General features: G+C 45.3%; 1 pseudogene; it reads left to right on the forward strand.

Annotated features, from left to right (window-relative positions):
* The first annotated feature begins 3,709 nt into the window (after positions 1–3,709).
* LOC133153337 (U1 spliceosomal RNA) lies at positions 3,710–3,850 on the forward strand (annotated as a pseudogene).
* Positions 3,851–11,471: the final 7,621 nt, after the last annotated feature.

An 11,471-nucleotide genomic window follows, 5' to 3' on the forward strand; every position in this document is an offset into this window, starting at 1 on the left:
AGCCCGCCATCACAGGTTTGAATGACTATAGACCCGTCGCACTGACATCTGTGGTCATGAAATCTTTCGAGAGGTTAGTGCTGAACCACCTGAAGGAGGTCACGGGCCCCCTGCTTGACCCCCTCCAGTTTGCCTACCGGGCAAACAGGTCAGTGGATGATGCGGTCAACATGGGACTGCACTACATCCTGCACCACCTGGACACCCCAGGAACGTACGCCAGGATCCTGTTCGTGGACTTCAGCTCGGCGTTCAACACCATCACTCCTGACATCCTCCAACAGAGGCTCATCCAGCTTGCGGTGCCTGCCTCCACCTGTCAGTGGATCACCAACTTCCTAACCAACAGGAGACAGCGTGTGAGGCTGGGGGGCATCACATCTGACATCCAGACCACCGATACTGGAGCCCCTCAGGGGTGCGTCCTCTCCCCACTGCTCTTCTCTCTCTACACCAATGATTTCTCCTCAGGTGACTCTCCTGTGAAGCTCCTGAAGTATGCAGACGACACCACTCTCATCGGACTGATCCAGGACGGTGTGGAGACTGCGTACAGACAGGAGGTGGAGCGCCTGGTCCACTCGTGCAGCCAAAACCATCTGGAGCTGAACCCGCTCAAGACCGTGGAGATGACAGTGGATTTCAGGCGAGACCCTTCACCACTTTTACCCCTCACTATCCGCAGTAATACTATTCTCTCCACAGACACCTTCAAGTTCCTGGGAACCACAATCTCTCGGGACCTGAAATGGACCGGCCACATAGACTCTGTCCGGAAGAAGGCCCAGCAGAGGCTGTACTTCCTGAGACAGCTCAAGAAGTTCAACCTGCTGCGAGAGCTTCTGAAGACCTTCTACACTGCCATCATCCAGTCTGTCCTCTGCACCTCCATCACTGTATGGTTTAGATCGGCCTCCAAACAAGACAAGCACAGACTGCAACGGACAATCAGGACTGCAGAAAAGATCATTGGAATCAACCTCCCATCTATCCAAGACTTGTACCTGTCCAGGACCAGGAAACGTGCAAGGACCATCTCTACAGACCCTTCTCACCCAGGTTGCAGTCTGTTTGAACTACTCCCCTCCGGACGGCGTTATAGAGCTTGGTACGCCAAAACCAGCAGACACAAAGACAGCTTCTTCCCACAAGCTGTTGCTCTGATGAACTCACACCACTCTTAGAGTCTCAGAGTCATTACTGTGCAATAACATCCTGCTCTCCACACCTTTTTTGAATTTGTCTACACTGTTTGTACTATGTGTCCTCTCTGCATCCATTGCAGCCTGGTCATCCTGGAAGAGGGACCTTCCCATCTGTGGTCTCTTCTCAAGGTTTCTCATTTCCCCTAGCTGGAGTTTTGAGTTTTTCCTTGCCCGTTTGGGAGTTTAAGATCAAGGGGTGTTTGATGTTAATCACCTAAATGTTGAACAGAGGGTGTGATTTACCGAAGTCAAATTCCTTGTTTGGCACGCTCAAACATAGCGAATAAAAACTCTTGAATCTTGCTGTTTTCATGATGTACCACAGAAGAGAGAGGTTACTGCTGGGTCAGACAGGTCGCAGCTGACAACTCAGCAAAATGAAGACATCTACCAAGACAGTTCCTTTTTAACAAAGACCCTTTTGATCTGATCAACAACATGCCTCCTCGCTATCTCGCACCCCCCAATGAACCTACAACTGATCACTCATGGTTCGTGTTATCTTCACAGACACAAAGAATGGTTGCTGATCACTCATACTCCTCATCACACTGTTCCATATCAGTATGTAACACCTTGTGATTTTTCTGCTTACAACACAAAGCCCACGTGCTTTCCCCCTCCCCTTTAGGGGCCTTGTCTCATTTTGTGGGTAGGGCAAATCCAAATAAAAAGAGCAGGAGTGCATACAGATAGTTAGTGTAGTGAGATTGTTCTAAGCGATCTGTACTGCACTCCTCGCGAGAAAATAATTAATATTCCGTCTCATTTATGGTTTCTTTGCTGTTGCTCTTCTCTTAATAGTTATTCAGTCAGCAAATTAAACCTGACACAGGGGATCGGTACATTATTGCGAGAGAGCGCAAAAGACCGACAGAAAAAGAACGAGCTGTCACACAAAACAAAATCCGACCCCGAGCAAGTTAAAGTTCTCATTGACAATATTTGATTGATTGATTGATTGATGGATTTACTTATTTACTTATTTACTTACTTACTTACCGTTTTTTTCCGTGTATAGTGCGCCCCCATGTATAGTACGCACCCTAAGAATGGCATGCTGATGCTGGAAAAAAGCTTGTACCCATGTATAATACGCACCCAATTTTTATGAAATTTTTTAAAATTTTTTTTTAATTTTTTTTCTTTTTTTTTTTAAGTCCCAATGATCGTCACACACGCAGGGAGGCAATGGGTCCCATTTTTATAGTCTTTGGTATGGTCTTAACTAGGCTGGATGTAATTTTTTTTGTTGGCGTTGATTTCTCCGACTGCCCGTAAACGCACCACCGCGCTCCGTGCGCGCACGGGAAAGAGGCGGCTCTGTATGGGAGAGACGTTGAAGAGGAATAAAAACACCCTTGGAAACCAAAACTTGCCCCTCGTCGTGACTCGGAGCCGCAACAAATGTTTCGGATTTGTGTAGGGTACATTGTGACAGACAGCAAACTAGCAGGTGATCGAGCGAGCGTCTGATACAAGAGCATTGCAGTCGTATGGAGCGTGTTTGAAGTGAACAGCAGAGACAAAAGGAACAAGGCAAAGTGTTGTGAAATAAAATATTACCTGTAATACGCATTTTGTTATTTGCTGATTGAAACTGCTAATTAAACTGTGAATTGAAACTAATAGGAAGAAAACATTTCTCGCTCTTAATATAGCTGACGTGTCTTGCGCATACGTTCTGCGCATCTGTAATGGCGGCCTCCGTATGACGTCCGGTCCGCGATGGAGATTAAAAACAAACAATATTTGACAATAACACACCATCAAGGATTGCACCATCGCATCAAACGATGTGTCGTCAATTATGGATTTTTTTGACTAAGTGTGTTGGGCAGGATGGCTGAATGCGATGCGCGATTGACAACAAACAAGAAGAAAGGTGAGTTTTATTTCGGGGGAGATTTGTCATGTCTCGTCCCCAGTTTTGCTATGTGTCTAGGTTGCCATAGTTTCTGTTCGCGTCGCCCCTCTCTTCCTGTGTCACCTCAATCGATGTAACGTGTTTTGTATTTAAGTCCTGTCTGCCCCTCGCTCACCGTTGGATCATTGCATGTGTTACTGTCATTCTGTTCCTGTCTTTGGTAATGTCACCCTGTCTTTTTGTTCTACGACTTTGTCGGTCAGTCCTGTTGTTGGTTTTGTTGTACCATGACTTTCTTTAAAAAAAAAAAAATTAAAAAAAAAAATTAACATTTTTTTTTTGTACCCATGTATAATACGCACCCCAGATTTTAGGACAATAAATTAGTTAAATTTTGCGCACTATACACGGAAAAAAACGGTACTTATCAATCAATCTCGTGTTGCACAAAGAGGTCCACGGTGTGCACAGGGAGCTTGTGTGTTTGCACAGACACTTGAAAAATTAGAGGGAACATTGCCAGTGAGTCAATTTTAACCGAGTCGTATCATCACGCCATTCGCCAGTTCACAAATGGCCCCGTCATCTAACAGAGAGGATGTAAAATAAGTGGTTGCGTGTCCAGGAATAAGAAGTCATACTTACCTGGCAGGGATGACACCGTGATCACGAAGGTGGTTCACCCAGGGTGAAGTGTCCCCATTGCACTGTTGGTCACATTGACCCCTGGGAATTCTCCAAATGCGGGAACTTTGACTGCGTAATTTGTGAAAACTACAAACTGGTGAGGTATATTAGGAATTTAAAGTCTTTATTTTGATAACTGGATGTCTTTACATGCTATCGCACTGCTATGCTTCCATTTGCTCTCTTTTACGGCGTACCGCACTGCTCTTCTTTTTGTTCGCTCGTGGTGAGGTATATCATCAGCAAACTTGACAAGCTGGGCCTCAGTACCTACCTCTGCAACTGGCTACTGGACTTCCTCTGTCAGAGGCCACAGGTGGTACGTGTTGGCGACAAAATCTCCGCCAGCATCACGCTGAGCACAGGGGCCCCCCAAGGCTGCGTGCTCAGTCCGCTGCTCTTCACCCTCCTGACGCATGACTGCACTGCAACCTGCAGCGACAACCGCATGGTGAAGTTTGCTGATGACACGACTCTGGTGGGTCTCATCCCCAAGGGAGACGAGACTCAATACAGGCTGGAGGTTGACCTTCTGACCACGTGGTGCAGGGACAACAACCTCCTGCTGAACGTCGACAAGACCAAGGAGATTGTTGTTGACTTCCGGAAGGGTCACACCCAACACCTGCCGCTGACCATCGACGGTGCTGTGGTGGAGAGAGTGAGCAGCGCCAGGTTCCTGGGGGTGCACATCAGTGAGGATCTCTCCTGGTCCACCAACACCGCATCACTGGCGAAGAAGGCCTAGCGCCGCCTGTACTTCCTGCGGAAACTCAGGCGAGCGAGCGCTCCTCCGGCCGTCGTGACTGCATTTTAACGCGGCACCATTGAGAGCGTCCTCTCCAGCTGTATTGCTGTTTGGGGAGGCAGCTGCACTGACTACAACTTGAAGGCCCTGCAGCGCATAGTGAACACGGCTGGTAAGATTATTGGTGCTTCACTCCCCTCCTTGAAAGACATTTACCCCACCCATCTCACCCGCAAGGCGACCACGATTGTGAGTGATGTGAGTCACCCCGCTCACTCTTTGTTTGATCTTCTGCCCTCTGGGAAGAGGTACAGGAGCCTGCGCTCCCGTACCACCAGACTCACCAACAGCTTCATACTCCAGGCTGTTAGAATCCTGAACTCGCTCCCCCTGTCTGCGTAGCGTCCTGTACTTTGCGCTATGCTTACTGTCTGCTGTATGCACACTGGCTCAGTTTTGCTCCTCTTATTTATTGGGTTATTTGTTTATTGTTTATTCATCACTCATATTATTTATTTAATATTTATTGTTTGTGCCTTGTTTTTATTTTGTGTTGTCTACTTGTATGTCTATCGTGTACTATGTCTCGTCACCGTGGGACAGAGGAAACGGAATTTCGGTTTCTTTGTGTGTCTTGACATATGAAGGGATTGACAATAAAGCAAACTTTGACTTTGACTTTTTATAGTAGGAATTTAAAGCCTTTATTTTGATAACCGGATGTCGTCACATGCTATCGCACTGCTATGCTTTCCATTTGCTGTCTTTTACGGCGTATCACACTCTTTTACCGCAACGCCTGAAATAAGGGCACACTTGTTTTTAAAGAGCGGCTAGCTTGACTACGAGAAAACGATAGACGGCTGGCTTGACCGCAGTGAAAGCACAGGATTTTTTTTTTTATTTAACTCCCCTGTGAACGTGCATTTTCGTTTCGGCATTGCCTGTTGTAGTTGAAGTTTATTTTTGAACATGAGATCAACCAAACACAAAATCATTTTTTCAAATTATTTCATGTTATGCCAAGAAGACAAATAAATCAACATGTTCAAAAAAGGAGAAGGAAGAAGCTATTCCTTGTTTTTTTCCTTCCCATTTTATACATCATAATTCTTAACATGGTTGCTTGATTAGTTTTTTCGATGTAGAGAAACTCTTGATTTATCGGAGGAAGATAATTTTGGAAATGAAAAACAGTTTATACAATAATAGTCTGGAAAGAAGGCGGCTCGGTGGCGCACTTGGGTAGCACGTCCGCCTCACAGTTAGGAGGGTGCGGGTTCGATTCCACCTCCGGCCCTCCCCGTGTGGAGTTTGCATGTTCTCCCCGGGCCCGCGTGGGTTTTCTCCGGGCACTCCGGTTTCCTCCCACATCCCAGAAACATGCTTGGTAGGCCGATTGAAGACTCCAAATTGTCCCTAGGTATGAGTGTGTGTGAAAATGGTTGTTTGTCTTTGTGTGCCCTGCGATTGGCTGGCAACCAGTTCAGGGTGTCCCCCGCCTACTGCCCGATGACGGCTGGGATAGGTTCCAGCACGCCCGTGACCCCCGTGAGGACTAAGCGGTTCAGAAAATGGATGGATGGATAGTCTGGAAAGAAAAATAAAGATATGGACTATATAGCTGAAAACAGACAAGCAAAAGATTTCAATTACTATAGTTTTCTAGTGTAACATTTTTAAAGTGTTCTTTGAATTGGACAATGTGTTTACTTTCTTTGATCGTTACAGTTAAATTATTCCATAGCTTTACCCCATTGACAGATATGCACATGCTTTTGAGGGTGGTGCGCACCTTAGATTGTAAAAGATTCCCTCGCCTTCTTAAATTGTAACCACTTTCTCTTTCTTTGAGCCATTTTTGTATATTATAAGGGAGTACTTTTTTTTAGTTTTATAAATAGTTTGTGTGATCTTGAAATCTACCAATTCCATAAATTTTAATGTTTGTAAATTAATAAATACAATATTTGTGTGTTTACAATAGCCATCATTGTTGATAATTCTAATTGCCTTTTTCTGCATTGTGCATACCGTCTTAGGGTGGTTTTGTAGGTATTACCCCACACCTCAACACCGTAGGACATGTAAGGAAGAAAAAGCAAGCAGTATAAAGTGTACATTGTTTTCTGGTTCAGTAACCATCTGACTTTACAAGTATACCCACGGTCTTTGCCAATATTGAACAGATGCGTTTGACTTGCGGTTTCCACCGGAGACTGTAGTCAATTATTACTCCCAGAAAGGAGTTTTCATAAACTCTTTCTAATCTGGTGTTATCACACAATACTTCAATAGTTATGTCTTCTGGGGTTTGTTGTTTCCCAAAAATCATAAAATTGGTTTTCTTTATGTTAAGACGGGGTGGCCAAACATTTTGACTTGGGTTCTAAATTTTGACCGGGGGGCCGATCCAGGAGCAGATAGATGTAGTGTTTGTGTGAAGTAATATAAATGACATGTAAAGGTCATTGCATAAAAAGTTTTTACTTTTAGTAGATACTAAAGCATGGATATTAAAAAAAGCTTTTTGAAAACAAATGCATTTATTAACAGCATTAAAAAAATATTTCAACAAAAAACTACTATCAGTGATTCTCATTAAATATGACACTGTTATGATGAATAACATTTTCCATCACTTCAGCCCCTACAGGTCAGATTTATGAAATATGTTTATCTAATGAGGCGAAATCACATCCAACGGCAAACATTCTGACCAAATTCATCATCTTGAAGAATCAGTGAAAGAATACATCTAAATAAAGTAATAAAGAAATCAATAGTATTGTTGGTTTCCCTTTTTTGCTAGTGCCTCATAGTCTGGAGTAAAATTTGTGGTAATTCTTAGGATAGAGCCGAGGTGTCGGTCCGTTAACCTAGATCTGTGACGGGCTTTGTTGACGTTCATGTGGCTGAACGTCTTCTCACACACGTAGGTCGAGCCAAATTGTCCACTCTTTTTTAACATTCGGCACTCAGTGTGCACCTTTCTTTTCTTCGGGCCACTCATTTTAATGGAAGGATTCCAGGGGAAGGTTTGTGGGTGGCATTAGCGTAAAACTGTATCTGAAAACTCAGCGCACGAATTACGAGAATATTGACGTCACAGCCGACACTCGAAATTCGGCACTGATAGATGAAATTACTACTTACTACTGAGTACGCACACACACTTGTGAGTGTGCACCGAGCTTTCTGACACGGCTCCCGGGAGTAAATGCGCGGACATTATACTCTTTCATCACAGCAACATCTTCATTACAAATCAAACAGACACACTTTCTGTTGATTTCTTTGAAGAAATACTCATTTTCCCAACGTATTTGAAATATTCGACACTCACTTGCTATTTTGCGTTTCTTCGGTGCAGCCATTTCTGGGGACTCGCAGTAAAAGTTTTTCTTCGCTTGATTTCATTTGTGTGGCGGGCTCCATCTAGTGTTGAAACTGAGAAGTGCAACAGAGTTGAGCTCAAGCTTCTTGTGCAGGCCATATTCAATTATGTTTTCAAAATTTGCTGCGGGCCAATAAAAACTGGTCCGCGGCCGTAGTTTGGACACCCCTGGTCTAGACACTCTGGCCAAGATCTGCCTGTTGTTCCCATGCATTTTTTTCAACCTGCTTTTGATAGTGGCGTTCAACCAAGCCAGCACTTTGACCGTGCCAAGCGCAGTGGTTTTTTAACGTTATCCCAAGGTGTACAGCCATGTTCTGTACAACTTGGTTCACAAAGTGTGTACCATTGTCACTGTAAATGATTTGGGGGATGCCATGAGCCGGTATGATGGTTTTGCAAATGGCTTTTGCCACTGGTAAGGCATCTGCCCGTTTAGATGGAACTATTTCCACCTATTTGGAAAATGCATCAATCATCACTAGGCAGTATTTGTGAGGTCCACTTTGTAAAATCCATGTGCATGATTTGAAATGGGTAAGACGGTTTTGGAAATGAGCCTCTCTTAGGTCTCATGTTCCCTTGTGGATTATGTTTCACACAAACAGGACATGCTTCACAAAATGTTATTAAGTAAGCATCTAAACCAAAGGTAGTGAATTGCTGCTGTATGATGGACCTCATCCCTCCTGTCGACACATGGCAATGCCCATATGTCGCAATTGCTGCTGCCTTAAAAAGTGACTTTGGTAAAACAGGTTTGTCATTGATGCGATGGATATTATCTGTATCCATTATTGCACCTTTTGTTGTCCACATTCCTTTTTCCACCATTGGAGCATTGTTTTGCATGTCTGTCAGTATAGTTTCATCAATGAGTTGTGTGTCGTCTGAATCTATTAAAAAAATTCATGGCCATGTTTCCCTGCTGCTGCTTCTTTAGCAATTCTGTCTGCTAATCTGTTTCTATTTGAGACTTCATCTGTGCCTGTGGTGTGAGCAGCACATTTACACACAGCTTAGCAGGTAAATGGATGGCCTGCAACAAGTCTTTCAACAAGGAGGCATGGGTAACCGGTTTACCGGTTGATGTTGTCATCCCTCTGCGCTCCCATTGTTTTGCAAAATAGAACAGAGTAGAAAATGCATACTGACTGTCTGTGTATACAGTGACTTCTTTATTTTCTGCTAATTGACAAGCTCTTGTTACTGCAATTAGCTCAGCAGCCTGCGCTAACCTGTTGTATGGAAGCTTTTCTGCTTCAGCAATCTGGTTTGGCAATTTCACAATTGCATAGCCACTTTGATTGTTTCCTTTAGGATCCTTTGAACAGGACTCATACACAAACCACCTTTCCCCCTTATCAAGTGGTGTGTCGCTTAAATCTTGTCTGGGCAGCTGTAGATGTTCTGCAGCATCGAAACAGTTCTGTGGGGTTCTATCCCCTGGCAACGGGATCAATGTTGCTGGGTTGTGGCTGTGCTCCTCTTTATCACAATATGCGGTTGTGACAGAAGTGTAGCAGTGTAGGATAGGTGTCTGGCGGGTGACAAAAAGTTAATCATGCTTTGCAGTAGCAACACATCTACAGCATGTGGAACTAGCAGTTCCATTTTGTGGAAGAGGACCACATCTGCAGATTTTGATCACTGCAAGCGCTGCTGCGCATACCGCTTGGACACAGTCCGGTAAGGATTGAGCCACTGGATCCAATTTTTTTGAATAAAATGCAATTGGTCTTAGTTTACTGCCATGATTCTGCCATGGGGGACTCCATGCACAATATTCAGCAGCGGTTGCGTCTTTTCTGCATAATGTGGGATCCATGCTCTGCAGTAATTGCAGAGCCCCAAAAATGACATCATTTGTTTTTTTGTCTCAGGTTTCGGTGCATCTGCAATGATTTGTTTTCTGGTTTGCTGTATCTGTCTTCCAGCAGCTGACGTGTGACCTAAATAGTCCACTTCCTGTCTGACCCATTGCAGTTTGTTTTTGCTTACTTTATTCCCTGTTTTGCAGAGATAGTGTAACAATGGTAAGTAGTCTTCCTTGCAAGCAGCTTCAGTTTCAGAGGCTATCAGGAGATCGTCTACATAAACTAGAAGTTGGCTTTTGTTTGACATCTGAAAATCAGCCAAAAAAGCCATAATAGCTTGAATGAAAATAGTTGGACTATCAGCAAATCCCTGTGGCAATCTGGTGTACGTATAACTTTGTCCTTTAAAGGTGAATGCAAACCAAAACTTTGAGTCTGGGTGAATTGGCACTGAGAAAACTGCATTGCTAAATCAATTACTGTGAAAAAGTTCTGGTTAGGTTTCAAAGTGTTTAGAAGTGTAGTTGTACTAAGTTAATTTTGTTTTCCCTTTTTAATCACTTCACTGATTATTTTATATCAAACAAATTATTTTAGGTGCATTACCTGACATGTTTTGGTGTGTACTTCCGCCTTCATCAGAGTGTCACTGATGTGGTTGTGACGCGTCTTTATCAGCTGATGGATGAAGGCGTGGCTCGCCTGTCAGATTTGACAGGCGAGTCACGCCCTCTGCTGTCCGTTCACCTCCCCAGAATGCTGTTCCAGGTTGTAGAGAGCATGTAGGCTCCCTCGTCCCTGTTGATGGTCCTGGGCCCCCGCTTGCGGATCTCAATGGCCTCCCGGTCCGGACTTCCAAACGCCGCCCATTGCGGCTCTGACTTTTCGTATCCCGCCGATTGCGGTTCGTGTCCCTAGAGTTGCCACCGATTGCGGTTCGTGTTCCAGAGTTGCCGCCGATTGCGGTTCATGTTCCAGAGTTGCCGCCGATTGAGGTTTGTGTTCCAGAGTGACCGCCGAATGCGGTTCGTGATCCAGAGTTGCAGCCGATTGCGGTTCGTGTTCCAGAGTTGCCGCCAATTGCGCTTCGTGTTCCAGAGTTGCCGCCGATTGCGGTTCGTGTCCCTAGAGTTCCCGCCGATTGCGGTTTGTGTCCCTAGAGTTCCCGCCAATTGCGGTTCGTGTCCCTAGAGTTGCCGCCGATTGCGGTTCGTGTCCCAAGAGTTGCCGCCGATTGCAGTTCGTGTCCCTAGAATTGCCGCCGATTGCGGTTCGTGTCCGTAGAGTTGCCCCCGATTGCGGTTCATGTCCCTAGTTTTCCCGCCGATTGCGGTTCGTGTCCCCAGTTTTCCCGCCGATTGCGGTTCATGTCCCCAGAATTGCCGCCGGCCGGGGTTAGGACTTTGCCATGGCCGGTGAGGTCATTTGGACTGGTGCGCTTCCCCCCCACCGGCCAACGCCCCCCCCCGTTCGCCACGTGGGGGTTTCGGTTTTCGGGACGTCGGGAGGTGTCCCTTGTGGGGGGGTACTGTCACGTCTTGTCCACACCCTTTCCACTATGTGTCTGTTGTCTTGGTTTCTGTCTGTGTGCTCGCCCCTCCCCTCCTGTGTGCCCATGATTAGTTTGATTATTCTCACCTGCCTCTTGTTACCTGTCGTGTATATATGTCCTGTCTGCCCCTCACGCCTTGCCGGATCATCGCACGTGTTGTTGTTGTCTTCATGTCTTTTTGGTTTCTGTTGTGGTAAT

Source organism: Syngnathus typhle, linkage group LG4 (assembly GCF_033458585.1).
Source record: "Syngnathus typhle isolate RoL2023-S1 ecotype Sweden linkage group LG4, RoL_Styp_1.0, whole genome shotgun sequence".
NCBI lineage: Eukaryota > Metazoa > Chordata > Actinopteri > Syngnathiformes > Syngnathidae > Syngnathus > Syngnathus typhle.